We start from the raw sequence: 11,937 nt of genomic DNA, 5'->3' as shown, positions 1-11,937 counted from the left end.
AGATCATGACCCGAGCCGAAACTAAGGGTTGGACACTCAACTAACTGAACCACCCAGGTGTCCCTCTCCTTGTAGTTTTGATTTGTGTTTTCCTAAAGATTACTGATGTTGATCATCTTTTCATATGTGTATTGACTATTTATATACTTCCTTTGGTGTAATGTGATTTTTTAGGTACACATTTCCTAATTATCAACCCTAAATATTAATGAGACTTAATCTATTAGCATGTAATGAGTACCTTCTCCCATGCATAATACACCATATGTATGCCTGGCATAGATAAATAACAACCCTAGTAAAGTTACTGTATTTTATTCTTCATTCAGCCAGCTATGATCGAGATAGCCAAGGTGATAATGGAAAGGAAGTCTCTTGAGCAGAGAGAGTCAGACGGGGAATTTTCTAGGCATCCCAGGACTGAATGTTGTGCTCTTCTGCTGAAATGCTTCCAGTTGCCACAGCCCCTGCAGAAGGCAATTGATGGTTGCCAGCATTCAAGGGCATTTCCTGGCAGCTGAAGCAAGGATTTTGCAGAATTAGAGTCACATATGTTATAACAAGAGCCTTAAAAATACCATTCTTTGATACTTTGTCCTTTAAATCTGCTCTCTGAGCAATTTCAGACATGGGAACAAAGGATTCCCTGCAATGAGGGCTTCTGCTCCAACAATAGAAAGTGATGTGATCATCACTGGATGCAGGATAGATCTAAAGACAGGTATAGGCAGATCTGAAGACAAACAGACAAAGGAATGGCTCAGAATCAAGGCAGACACATTTCCGTTAGCCACAGCTGCTTTAAGGTCTCACCAATATCTGAAGGATACAGGACCCCAGAGTAATTTATTCATAAATGTATCCATTACATATGAACACACAGCCTACTATGTGCCAGATGCTGTTTTAGGCTCACAGTGGTGAACAGAACAGCTTCCTGTAATATTAGCACTTATATTTCATTGGAAGAGCTAAGATTATAAGGAGCTATATAAATGAGCAAAAACATAATGTGTGCGGTAGAAATAAGTACTATGCAGAAAGTAGAAAAATTAGAGTCATATTTAATTCTATCTGTAAATTATTATAACTCTATACATACTGAATAGTTATACTAAGCTGTATCTGTACATGGGTTATTCCATAATATGGATTCAATTATCTCAACTAATCTTTCTCTTGTCTTTCACAGCCCTAAGTAAAGAATGTCTACAAGTATTATTAAAAAGAGTAACCTAAGGGGCACTTGGGTGGCTCAGATGTTAAGCATCTGCCTTTGGCTCAGGTCATGATCCCAGCGTTCTAGGATCAAGTCCCACGTCAGGCTCCCTGCTTAAAAGGGCGTCTGCTTCCCCTCTCCCTCTCTCCCTCCCTCCTGCTCATTCTCTCTATCTCTCAAATAAATAAATAAAATATTTTTTAAAAATAGAGTAGGGCAGCCCCGGTGGCCCAGCGATTTAGCCCGCCTTCAGCCCAGGGCGTGATCCTGGAGACCCGGGATACAGTCCCACGTCGGGCTCCCTGCATGGAGCCTGCTTCTCCTTCCACCTGTGTCTCTGCCTCTCTCTCTCTTTCTCTGTGTCTCTTATGAATAAACAAATAAAATCTTTTATAAAAATAGAGTAATCTGAACCCAAGAGTGCCAGCCTATGAGTATACGTGCCAAGCAAGCAACACTCTCAGAAGGGAACCTGATATGAAAAATAATCAAGTAGATGATGCACTGTTAAGTGAGAAAGGACAAGTTGAAAATAAAAGAGGAAGATGAGAAGACTAGCCATAGACTGGGAGAAAATATTTGCAAAAGATACATCCAATAAAGGGCTATTCTCTGAAATATACAAAAAAATTCTTAAAACTCAACAATAAGAAAACAAACAGCCTGATTTTTTAAAATGGGCCAGGGGCGCCTGGGTGGCACAGTTGGTTGAGGGTCTGACTGTTAGTTTTGGCTCAGGTCAGGATCTTGGGAGTTGTGGAATTGAACCCTGTGTTGGGTTCTACACTTGGTGGGGAGTCTGCTTAAGATTCTCTCTCTCTCCCTCTTCGTCTTCCCTTCCCCCTGCTCACACACATGCTCTCTCTCTGTCTCTCTCAAATAAATAAATAAACAATTTTAAAAAAAATAAGTAAAATAAATAATGGGCCAAAGACCTTAACAGACACTCTACCAAAGAAGATATAACAATGAAAGTAAGTCTATGGAAAGAAGCTTCACATCATGTCATCAGAGAAATGTAAATTAAAACAATGAGATATCACTACTGTGTAGGAGAAACTCAACTCTCTTCCCATGTGTCTGTTTTACTCCCAGACTACTGCCACACTCACAACACTGACACCATGTGTTGAGGGAAAGGTGGTTCCCCAACCAAACAATTCTCTGTGATACCAGCTGGAAATCCTGCAATTTAACTCGATTCTGACACTATCTCCCTAGAGATAGCACCAGATCCCACAAGACTGCTGCCCCTCTATTTTAGATGGCAATCGCAAGTCCAAGTTGTCACCTGTGCTTCTGACCCTTTGGCTATCGATTGAAGGTTCTCACTACTCCCATTTTTTTTTTTTTAAGATTTAAAAATTTTATTTTAGAGGGAGAATGAGAGAGAGTGAGGAGGGTAAGGCAGAGGGAGAGAGAAATTCAAGCAGACTCCCTGCTGAACACAAAGCCTGACCCGGGGCGCAATCTCAGGACCCTGAGATCACAACCCGAGCTGAAACCAAGAGCTGGACACTTAACTAAACTGTGCCACCCCGTGCACCTCACCACTCCCTCTTTGGGTTCAATTAGGTCATTAGAGTGGCTCTCAGAGTTCTGGAGAACAGTTTACTTACTGCTTTCCAGCTTATTATAAGAGGATATAATAAAGGATACAGATGAGCACCCAGGCAGAAGAGATACATAGGTAGGGCAAGGTATGTAGAAAGTGGAGTGGAATGTCTGTATCCTCTCTGGACACTGCTCTCCCCACACCTCCGGGTATTCACCAACCTGGAAGCTTTTTGAACAATATACTTTTGGGATTTTTGTGGAGGCTTCCTCAAATAGGCATGATTGATCATTAACTCCATTTCCAGCCTTTCTCTCCTCTCTGGAGAATGGGGCGTAGAGCTGAAAATCACAAGCTTCTAATAATGGCCTCGTCTTTCTGGTGACCAGCCCCCTTCCAGAAGCCCACCAAGAGTTGCCTCATTATTGCAAAAGACACTCCTATCACCTAGGAAATGCCAAGGAATTTAGAATGCTTGTATCGGGAATGGGGGTTAAAGACCGAATATTAGAACGAAAGATGTTCCTATGCTCTTATCACTTAGGAAATTCAAGGGTTTCAAAGCTCTGTGCTAGGAACCAGGGACTGAGGCCAATATATATATTTTCTATTATCTCACAACTACACATCTATTAGGATGGCCAAAATCCAAAGCACTGACAGCACCAAATGCTGGCTAGGATATGGAGCAACAGGAACAGAAAGCTAGTGGGAATGAAAAAAAATAGTACAACTACTTTAGGAGACAGTTTGGCAGTTTCTTACAAAACTAAACATATTCTTACCATAAGATCCAGCAATTGCATTCCTTGGTATTTACCCAAATGAACTGAAAACTTATGTCCACACAGAAATCTGCACATGGATGTTTATAGCAGCTTTATTCGTAATTGCTGAAACTTGGAAGCAACTAAGATGTTCTTTAACAGGTAAATGGATCAATAAATGGTACAATGGAATATTATTCAGTGCTAAAAAGAAGTCGGATATCAAGCCTGGAAAAGACACAGAGGAAATGTATAATATGCATTTAAGTGGAAGAAGCCAATCGGAAAAGGCTACATATTATATGATACCAACTCTATGACATTCTGGAAAAGGCAAAGCTGTGGAGAAAGTAAAAAAGATCAGTGGTTGGCAGGGGTTGGGGGAAGGGAGGGATAAATAAGCAGAACATAGAGGATTCTTTAAAGCAATGAAACTATTTTATATGGCACTGCAATGGTACATAATGTCATTATGCATTTGCCAAAACCTATAAAATGTACATCAAGAGTGAACCCTAATGTAACTCTGGGTGATAATGATGTATCAACATAGGCTCATCAATCATAAGAAATGTACCACTCCAGTGGAGGATATTGATCATATAAAGGGTTATGGGAGGGGAGGGAAGGGGTATATGGGAACACCTGTACTTTTCACTCAGTTTTGCAATGAACCTAAAACTGCTCTAAAAAATAAAGTTAACTAATTAAATAACAACAACACAGCCTCTGAATTCCTGGCCAGCATAAATGGAATGTTTGAGATCTTCACAGAAAAGCACCCCTGCATATACAAAGAACTCAGAGAGCAAGGCAAACAATAATGTGTTTAGGGCAGCCCCCATGACTCAGCGGTTTAGCGCCGCCTTCAGCCCATCATGGCGTGATCCTGGAGCCTGGGGATCGAGTCCTACATCGGGCTCCCTGCACAGAGCCTGCTTCTCCCTCTGCCTCTCTTTCTCTCTCTCTCTGTCATGAATAAATAAATAAAATCTTAAAAAAAATAATGTGTTTAATTGAATGGCAATGACAATCATACAACATCCTCTGCCACCCTCTGCACAGCAAGTACCGCTCTAAAAGCTTTACATTAAGTCCCCACCAACAACAGATGAGGTAGATATGTGCAGAGCAATCATCTAAAGTAAAATTTCACTTAAAAATGTGTAGTAAGAATGAATAACACACTGTGTTGATGAGGATGAGGGGAGACAGGCACTGCCATGCCTAGTTGGCTCCACTCTCTCAGAAGGTTGTATGACACTATTGGATAAATCTTTCACACCCTTTAGCCCAACAGTTCTGGTTCTAAGAATGTATCTTAAAGATAATCACACTAATTACAAAGGATATGTGTATAAGGATATTCATTATAGCACTATTTATAGTAGACGAACCATACACCTCTATCAAAATGGCTAAGATAAAAACAGCTGACAATATGAAATGCTGGTGAGCATGCATAATTCCTGGTGAGGAAGCAAAGTGGAAGAGTTACTTTGGACAAGAGGTTCAACTGCTCCCTGAGTCAAACTTAAAGTTACCATAGAACCCAGTAATCCCACTTTTAGGTATTTACTGAAGAGAAATAAAAACTTATGTCAACATAAAAGCCAGCATGCAATAATGGCAGATTTATCCATCATTGCCCCAAACTGGAAACAACCCAACATCTTATGACTGGTGAATGGATAAACAAACTCTGGTATATCCATACAATGGGATATAACTCGGTAATAAAAAGAACAAATCATTGATGTACACACAGACAAATCTCAATTGCGTTGGGCTCAGTGAAAGAAATCAGACCCAAAAGTCTACATCCTATATGATTCCATTTAGTGACATTTTGGAAAAGGTAAAATACAGAAACAAAACAGATCAGTGGTTGTCTATAAATGTCTATAAATCAGTGGACTGTCAATAAATGCTGGGGATTGTCTACAAAAGGTGCAGTAGGGAGCTTCTGGAGTGGTGGAATTTTATACATCCACCAAAATTCTCAGTGTTGTACACATAGAAGGGTGAGATCTATTGTATGTATTACCTCAATCATCTTGACTTAAAAAAAATATTGGAAGTATCAGTATTATCAGTGAGTGGTTAAGTAAATTATGGTACAGACATAAATAAAATACTGTGGTCCTTCCAAAGAAGACAGAGTTTTAAACATAAATGTAAATAATTATCAAGGTGGTTAGATAGAAATTTGTAAAGGCACAGTCCAGTAGTCGAGTTAAGGAAAGGGGGAAAATGAAGGATTACTTTGCATATACAAGGCATACCTCTGAAAAGATATATAGGAAAGTACATACAGAAATTGCCCCGGAAGGAGGACTGAGTTACTAGAAGTCAGAGACTTGCTTTTTAATCCATAGACTAATTTCAATTTAAATCTTTGATTATGTGCATGAAAATTATTTTAAATTTTAAAAACTTTAAAAACTTAAAAATTTACTGTACACCACCAGCTGTGTACAGGTGCAACTAGATAGCGCCTCCTCTGGGCCCCATTGGTTATTCCTTTCTTATTGTCTGGGGGCCTCTCTGGTACATACTCCAGTTCTGTAGAGGGTCTCCAGGGGGATTAAGCCCCAGGTGCCCAGAATGGGAACCAGCTCACTAACTCACCATTGCATTGGTTTTGTCTCCTTCTTTATTTCATTCATAGAAGAAACTCCCACTCCAGTTTCCTGGAACTCTTCCCCAAATAAACTACTTGCATGCAAAATAAATAAATAAATAATATGCACAGAAAAATTTCACATTTTTAAAAAATTATTATTATAATTCATTGTTAGCATGTACACAGAACAAAATTAAGAGACGAGGCAGGTTGCCCTGTGGTTCAGACTGAAGGGTCTGGAGTCAGAATGGTCAGTTTGAATCCTACCTCTGGCATCTTCTAGCTGCGAAGATGACTAAGCTAATCCCTCTATACTTCCATTCCTTTATCTGTAAAATGAGGAGAGTAATAGCATTTCTCTCATGTGGTTGCCTGAGCCTATGCCTGAAGGCTCATTTAAATAACTTAGAGCTCAATAAACACACATATAAACACACAAATAAATATTAGTTAATATTATTTTCCAAAAAATATATATATATTATTTTCCATTCTCTGAAGGATAGTAGTCATTAAGGGGATTATATATGTTTACAGTACAGAAATTCCATATCATAAACATGTATTTCTTTTATAATTAAAAAAAAGTTAAAGAATAGAGACTATGCAAAGTTTATTGTTGTTTGGGTCTTCCCTCTGTTCTAACCTTTGTTGCTCAAAAATTGATTGGCCTGCAGAGGAGCTGTAGCTTTTTCTGGGAGCTGGTTAGAAATGTAGAATTTAGGAGCAGGCCCAGATCTCTGAATCAGAGTCAGCTTGTGAATAGGCCTTGGATTATTTGGAGCATAACAACATTGGAAGAGTGTTCTCTATAGCCCTGTGAATATGAAAGAGTTGAACCATAATTTTACTACATGGAATTCACAGTATCTTAAAAATTATGAGATGAAATACACCTTATTTATTAGTGCTTTTTCTTTTTTAAACACAAGCTGGGGTTAGAGTCCTATACTTTGTCTTTAAATAAAATGTTGAAGGCACCTGGGTGGCTCAGCGGGTTGAGTGGCTGACTAGATTTCAACTGGGGTCATGGTCTCAGAGTCAGGGCATCAGGCCCACATTGGGCATCATGGAGTCTATTTGGGGTTCTCTCTCTTCTTCTCCCTCTATTGCCTTCCCCTGCTTGTGCTTGCTCTCTCAATAAGTAAATAAATAAATAATCTTAAAAAATAACCCAAATAATAGCTTTGAAACTAGAAATACTATCACTATTTAGAGCTATATATTTTTAACACTCGGTAGATGCTGTTTTTCCAAAATTTTATTTTTCTGACTGAATTAACCTTTTTTTCTTTTTTTTTTTTAAGGTTTATTTATTTATTTAAGAAGAAGAGAAAGAGAGAGCATGTGCGAACCATGAGGGAGAGACAACCCTAAACCAACTCCTCACTGGACATGTAGACCAATGCAGGGCGGAGCTCATCTCAGGACCCTGAGATCAGGACCCTAAGATCATGACCCTGAGATCATATCCTAGACCAAAACCAAGAGTTGATCCCTAAATTGACTGTGCCACCCAGGGACACCCAACTGAATTAAATTTTAAATGCACTTTGGTGATCATTTTAAGATCATTGTTTAGAACTTGGAATTTAACAGTTCTTGAAAATCAACAGTCATCTCAATAAAATTATTTCCTTTTTACATAAAATTATATTTAATACATAATGTGGTTCTACTTTTGTTTTAAAAATATATTTGAGGGACGCCTGGGTGGCTCAGGGGTTGGGCGCCCGCCTTCCCCGTGATCCTGGAGTCCCAGGATCGAGTTCCACCTCGGACTCCCTGCATGGAGCCTGCTTTTCTTTCTGCCTATGTCTCTGCCTCTCTCTCTCTCTCTCTCTCTGTCTCTGTCTCTCATGAATAAATAAAATATTTTTAAAAAATAAAAAATAAAATAAAAATGTATGTGAACATAGATGCGTGTTTATATGTGGTATATACTGTGTTGGCCACGTGAAAAGGTCTTACACAATGCATGTTTTAAACTCGTTTTAAACAAAATTCTTTGTTGTTTTTCCCATTGATGGTGGGGTCCTCTTCCCCTTGAATCTGGATGAGCTTGTGGCTGTTTTGACCAATAGGGTATGGAGAAAGTGATACTCAGTGGATTCTGAAGTTAATTCATAGAAAGTCATGGAGCTTCTGCCCAATTCTCTTAGAATACTCTCCAGAAGAATGCTCTTAAGACACTTTTCAGAACCGCCTGCCATGCTGTGTAAAGCCCAAACCACACACATTTGGTGGGGAGGCTGAATTTAGATGCTTAGACTCCAGTCAACACCCCAGCCGAGTCCAGCCTTCAAGTACTCCCAGATCAATCAGCAGATGAGTGAAGAAGCCACCAGATGATTCCAGTCCCAGCTAGTGAGTCACCAGCAGTTCTTTCAGCTGAAGCCCTGGAGCAGTGCAGCCACTCCACTCTGAATTCCTGAATTCCACACAGAATCTGTACAACATGAAGTGTGTTATGCCACTAGGTTTGGGGTGGTGTGTTCCACAGCAATGAATAATTATACACATAATATGCAAGTAAACAACAACTAACTAAATGACAAAGTGGTAATAATGGGATTTAGAAGGTTTTCTTCTTTGTATTTTCATTTTCTCTGCATAAATATGTATTATGTATAGGCCAAACAATATTTTACAAGGAACCTCAAGAATAATTACAAAAATACAGTGCTGCTGTCTCCAAGATTGGCTTCCCTATCTTTATCCAAGGTGTCTTACCAAGAGAAATTCCAGAAAGAAAACCCTAAAGAGAAACTCTGAAGCTTCAAACTAAGAATGGAAAACCACGAAGATCGACCTGTGATTGCATAAACCATCTTGAATTATTTTCACCCACATTAAATTTACTTTCTTTTTTCTTAAGAATCCAGATGATAAAGTATGTTTCTTCAGAAATTTTGAAGAATATCTACGTTGTTGAGATGAGGGACTCCTACTCCTCATCAACAAGAAGAAAATTACAAAGGTACATTTGGCATGGGAAATGTCACCAATTAATTACACAAACAAGCTGGAACAAGCTCAAATTATGTGAAGAATGTGTACAAGCCTGTAAAATGACTTTAATTACTACCCAAACTACCTACAGAGGGGAATTAGTGGATCAGGTTTGGAGCAAGAGCTTGAAAGATTTTTTTTTTTATATTTAAAAATAACTTACACTTGTTAAGTACTTAACAATTTAAAGATCGCATTCAGATGTGCTATCACACCAAGCCTCACACCAAACCCAGTATTAGGAGCGATATTTTAGAGACTTTTAGAAACTGTGAGTAGCCTAAGGTCATATAGCAAGTAAATGGCAGAAGACATCAGACTTGCGTAATTTGACTCAGAGGAGGAAAATCCTTTTCATTGGATTCTCATGTAAACATATTCCTTTCCCTCAGCATTTCCAGATGTAGGAATCCACCCAAAGTGAAAGGGAACATTTCCTGCTCCCCGGTTGTGTGGGCCGAAAGTAAAAACCCCTGTCTTGTATGTCAGTCAGGGTCCAAGTCAAAAGCATGAGAAAACCACTTTGGCTGATTTAAGAAAGGAAATCTAGGGGCACCTGGGTGGCTCGGTGGTTAAGCATCTGCCTTTGGCTCAGGTTGTGATCCCGGGGTCTTGGGATCGAGTCCTGCATCAGGCTCACGGTGGGGTGCCTGCTTCTCTGTTTGCCTATGTCTCTGCCTCTCTCTGTGTGTCTCTCATGAATAAATAAATGAAACCTTAGAGAAACGAAGTCTATTGAAAGATATTGGGCACCTCATGGATTCTTTAGGGTCTATACTCATACTGGTGCAAGGACCATTGCACTGTTGCAAACGCTGCAACGTGCACCCCTGCCCCACTGACACTGGACATTGTTGCCAGAGACACCACCAGACAGCATTCTGCTGCATTCCTTCTTCACACCGTAATTTTTGTTTGAAAATCTGGGGTTTGTGTCCTGAGTGATTCGTGCTGTGTCTCCACCCTGGCTGTAAGAGGCTCAGAAAGGGCATTTCTGGTATTTCCAGCTTCTAGAGTGAAGGCCTAACCCATTGCAGATTCCTCTATCCCAGGAGGTTCATAGGATGGAAAGACAGAAGTAATCAATGGCCTCTGCCGATGATGAGGCTCTCCTTCAGAAGGAAACTAAAGTTGGTGGGATCCCTGGATGGCTCAGTGGTTTAGCGCCTGCCTTCAGCTCAGGTCGTGATCCTGGAGTCCTGGGATCAGGTCCCGTGTTAGGCTCCCTGCATGGAGACTGCTTCTCCCTCTTTCTCTCTCTCTCTCTCTCTCTCTCTCTCTGTCTCTCATGAATGAATAAATAAAATCTTAAAAAAAGAAAAAAAGAAGGAAACTGAAGTTGGTGTGGATTTTGCAACTATGTGAACCTTCTGACATCTTGTTTGTGCAAATGCTGACTCAATAACAAATTAACAGCTATGTGATTTCATATATGTGGACAAATAATAACATGTAATTTTTTCAACACCTATCATCCATCAGGCATTGTCAGGGGCAAGTTTATTATATAAAGTGAAAGAAGGATAAGCTTTGGGGCTCTCACTTACAGGGGCCCTTTTCAAGGTTTTGGACTTAATTTTGGTTTTGTAATTTTGTATCCTTAAAAAGAGACCTACAGGGACTCCTGAGTGCCTCAGGTGTTGAGCGTCTGCCTTCTGCTCAGGGCATGATCCTGAGGTCCTGGGATAGAGTTCCACATCGGACTCCCCGTGGGGAGCCTGCTTCTCTCTCTGCCTATGTCTCTGCCTCTCTCTCCGTGTCTTTCATGAATAAATAAATAACTTTTTTTTAAAAAAGAGAGAGAGAGAGAGTTGTACAAATTATATAAGCTTCTGGCCCAACAGAACCTGGATCTACCTCTGGGAAGTTTACTAGGTACTTCATGTATATTAGCTCTAATTTTCACAACTACACAGGTAGGTAATAAGGATAAACTATAACCATTTGTGATCACCTGCATACACGCCTACACCCCCACGCTCTTTTCTAAAAAAAGAGGCTCCTTTGTTTGCTGAGCTTGTCCAGCTCATTATATTTCCCAGCCTCCCTTGTGGTTATGTGAATCAGTTAGCTTTTGCTGGGTAACAAATAATCCTAAAAATGTGGTGGCTTAAAAGAATGTTGCAGACATGGAGATGCACCACTCAGATTCTTCTTGCAGTGAGGACCCACTGCTTGACAGGAAGAAATGGAGTTAGATGGCAGCTTTTAAGCAGGCCATTTTCATCTCAGGGTAGCACCTACCCAATGCCAAAGCAAGGTTGTGGTATAAAAACCTAACCATTTCTGTCCAGTTCAGGATTTGGCTAATGGGCAATCTTAGCTTTGGAACTCCTTGTTGGAGACTTGTCAGGAACATGATGCTCTGATGGCTCCGCCTCTTCCCTCCCCCAGCCAAACAGGCTTCCTTCCCTTCTCCTTTCATAGATATTTTGCATTCCTGACTCCATCTCAGCATCCACTTCCCAGAGAACCCTGTGTGCAACCCAGATAACCATTTACTCAGTTGCTAATTCTGTAGGTCATCAGTTTGGGCCAGGCTCAGCTGGGATGGCTCATCACTGCTCCTCATGGTCTCTCATCCTCCAGCAGGCTGGTTGGACTGGTTCACATGGACTCCTTCACTTGTTCACACAGCAGCTGGAGGATTTCAAGAGAGAAAGTAGAAGCCTAAAGTCTAGGCTCTCAACTGTGTGTTAAAATATCACTTCTGCTACAATCTATTAGGAAAGTAAGTCCCAAGCCCACGCCAGATTCA

The 11,937-nt window shown here is 40.3% G+C and overlaps 1 long non-coding RNA gene across 1 annotated transcript; it reads right to left on the bottom strand.

The window, feature by feature from the left end:
• Positions 1 to 299: 299 nt before the first annotated feature.
• On the bottom strand, positions 300 to 3,202 carry LOC140639400 (uncharacterized). Its single transcript, XR_012036133.1, has 2 exons — positions 2,996 to 3,202; positions 300 to 517 (listed from the first exon to the last, which is right to left on the bottom strand). It is a non-coding gene; the product is annotated as an uncharacterized lncRNA (long non-coding RNA).
• Positions 3,203 to 11,937: the final 8,735 nt, after the last annotated feature.

The sequence above is a fragment of the Canis lupus genome, chromosome 9 (assembly GCF_048164855.1).
Source record: "Canis lupus baileyi chromosome 9, mCanLup2.hap1, whole genome shotgun sequence".
Taxonomy (NCBI): domain Eukaryota; kingdom Metazoa; phylum Chordata; class Mammalia; order Carnivora; family Canidae; genus Canis; species Canis lupus.
The sequence above is the reverse complement of the archived record's forward strand: the minus strand, read 5'-3'. Positions and strand labels throughout refer to the sequence as shown.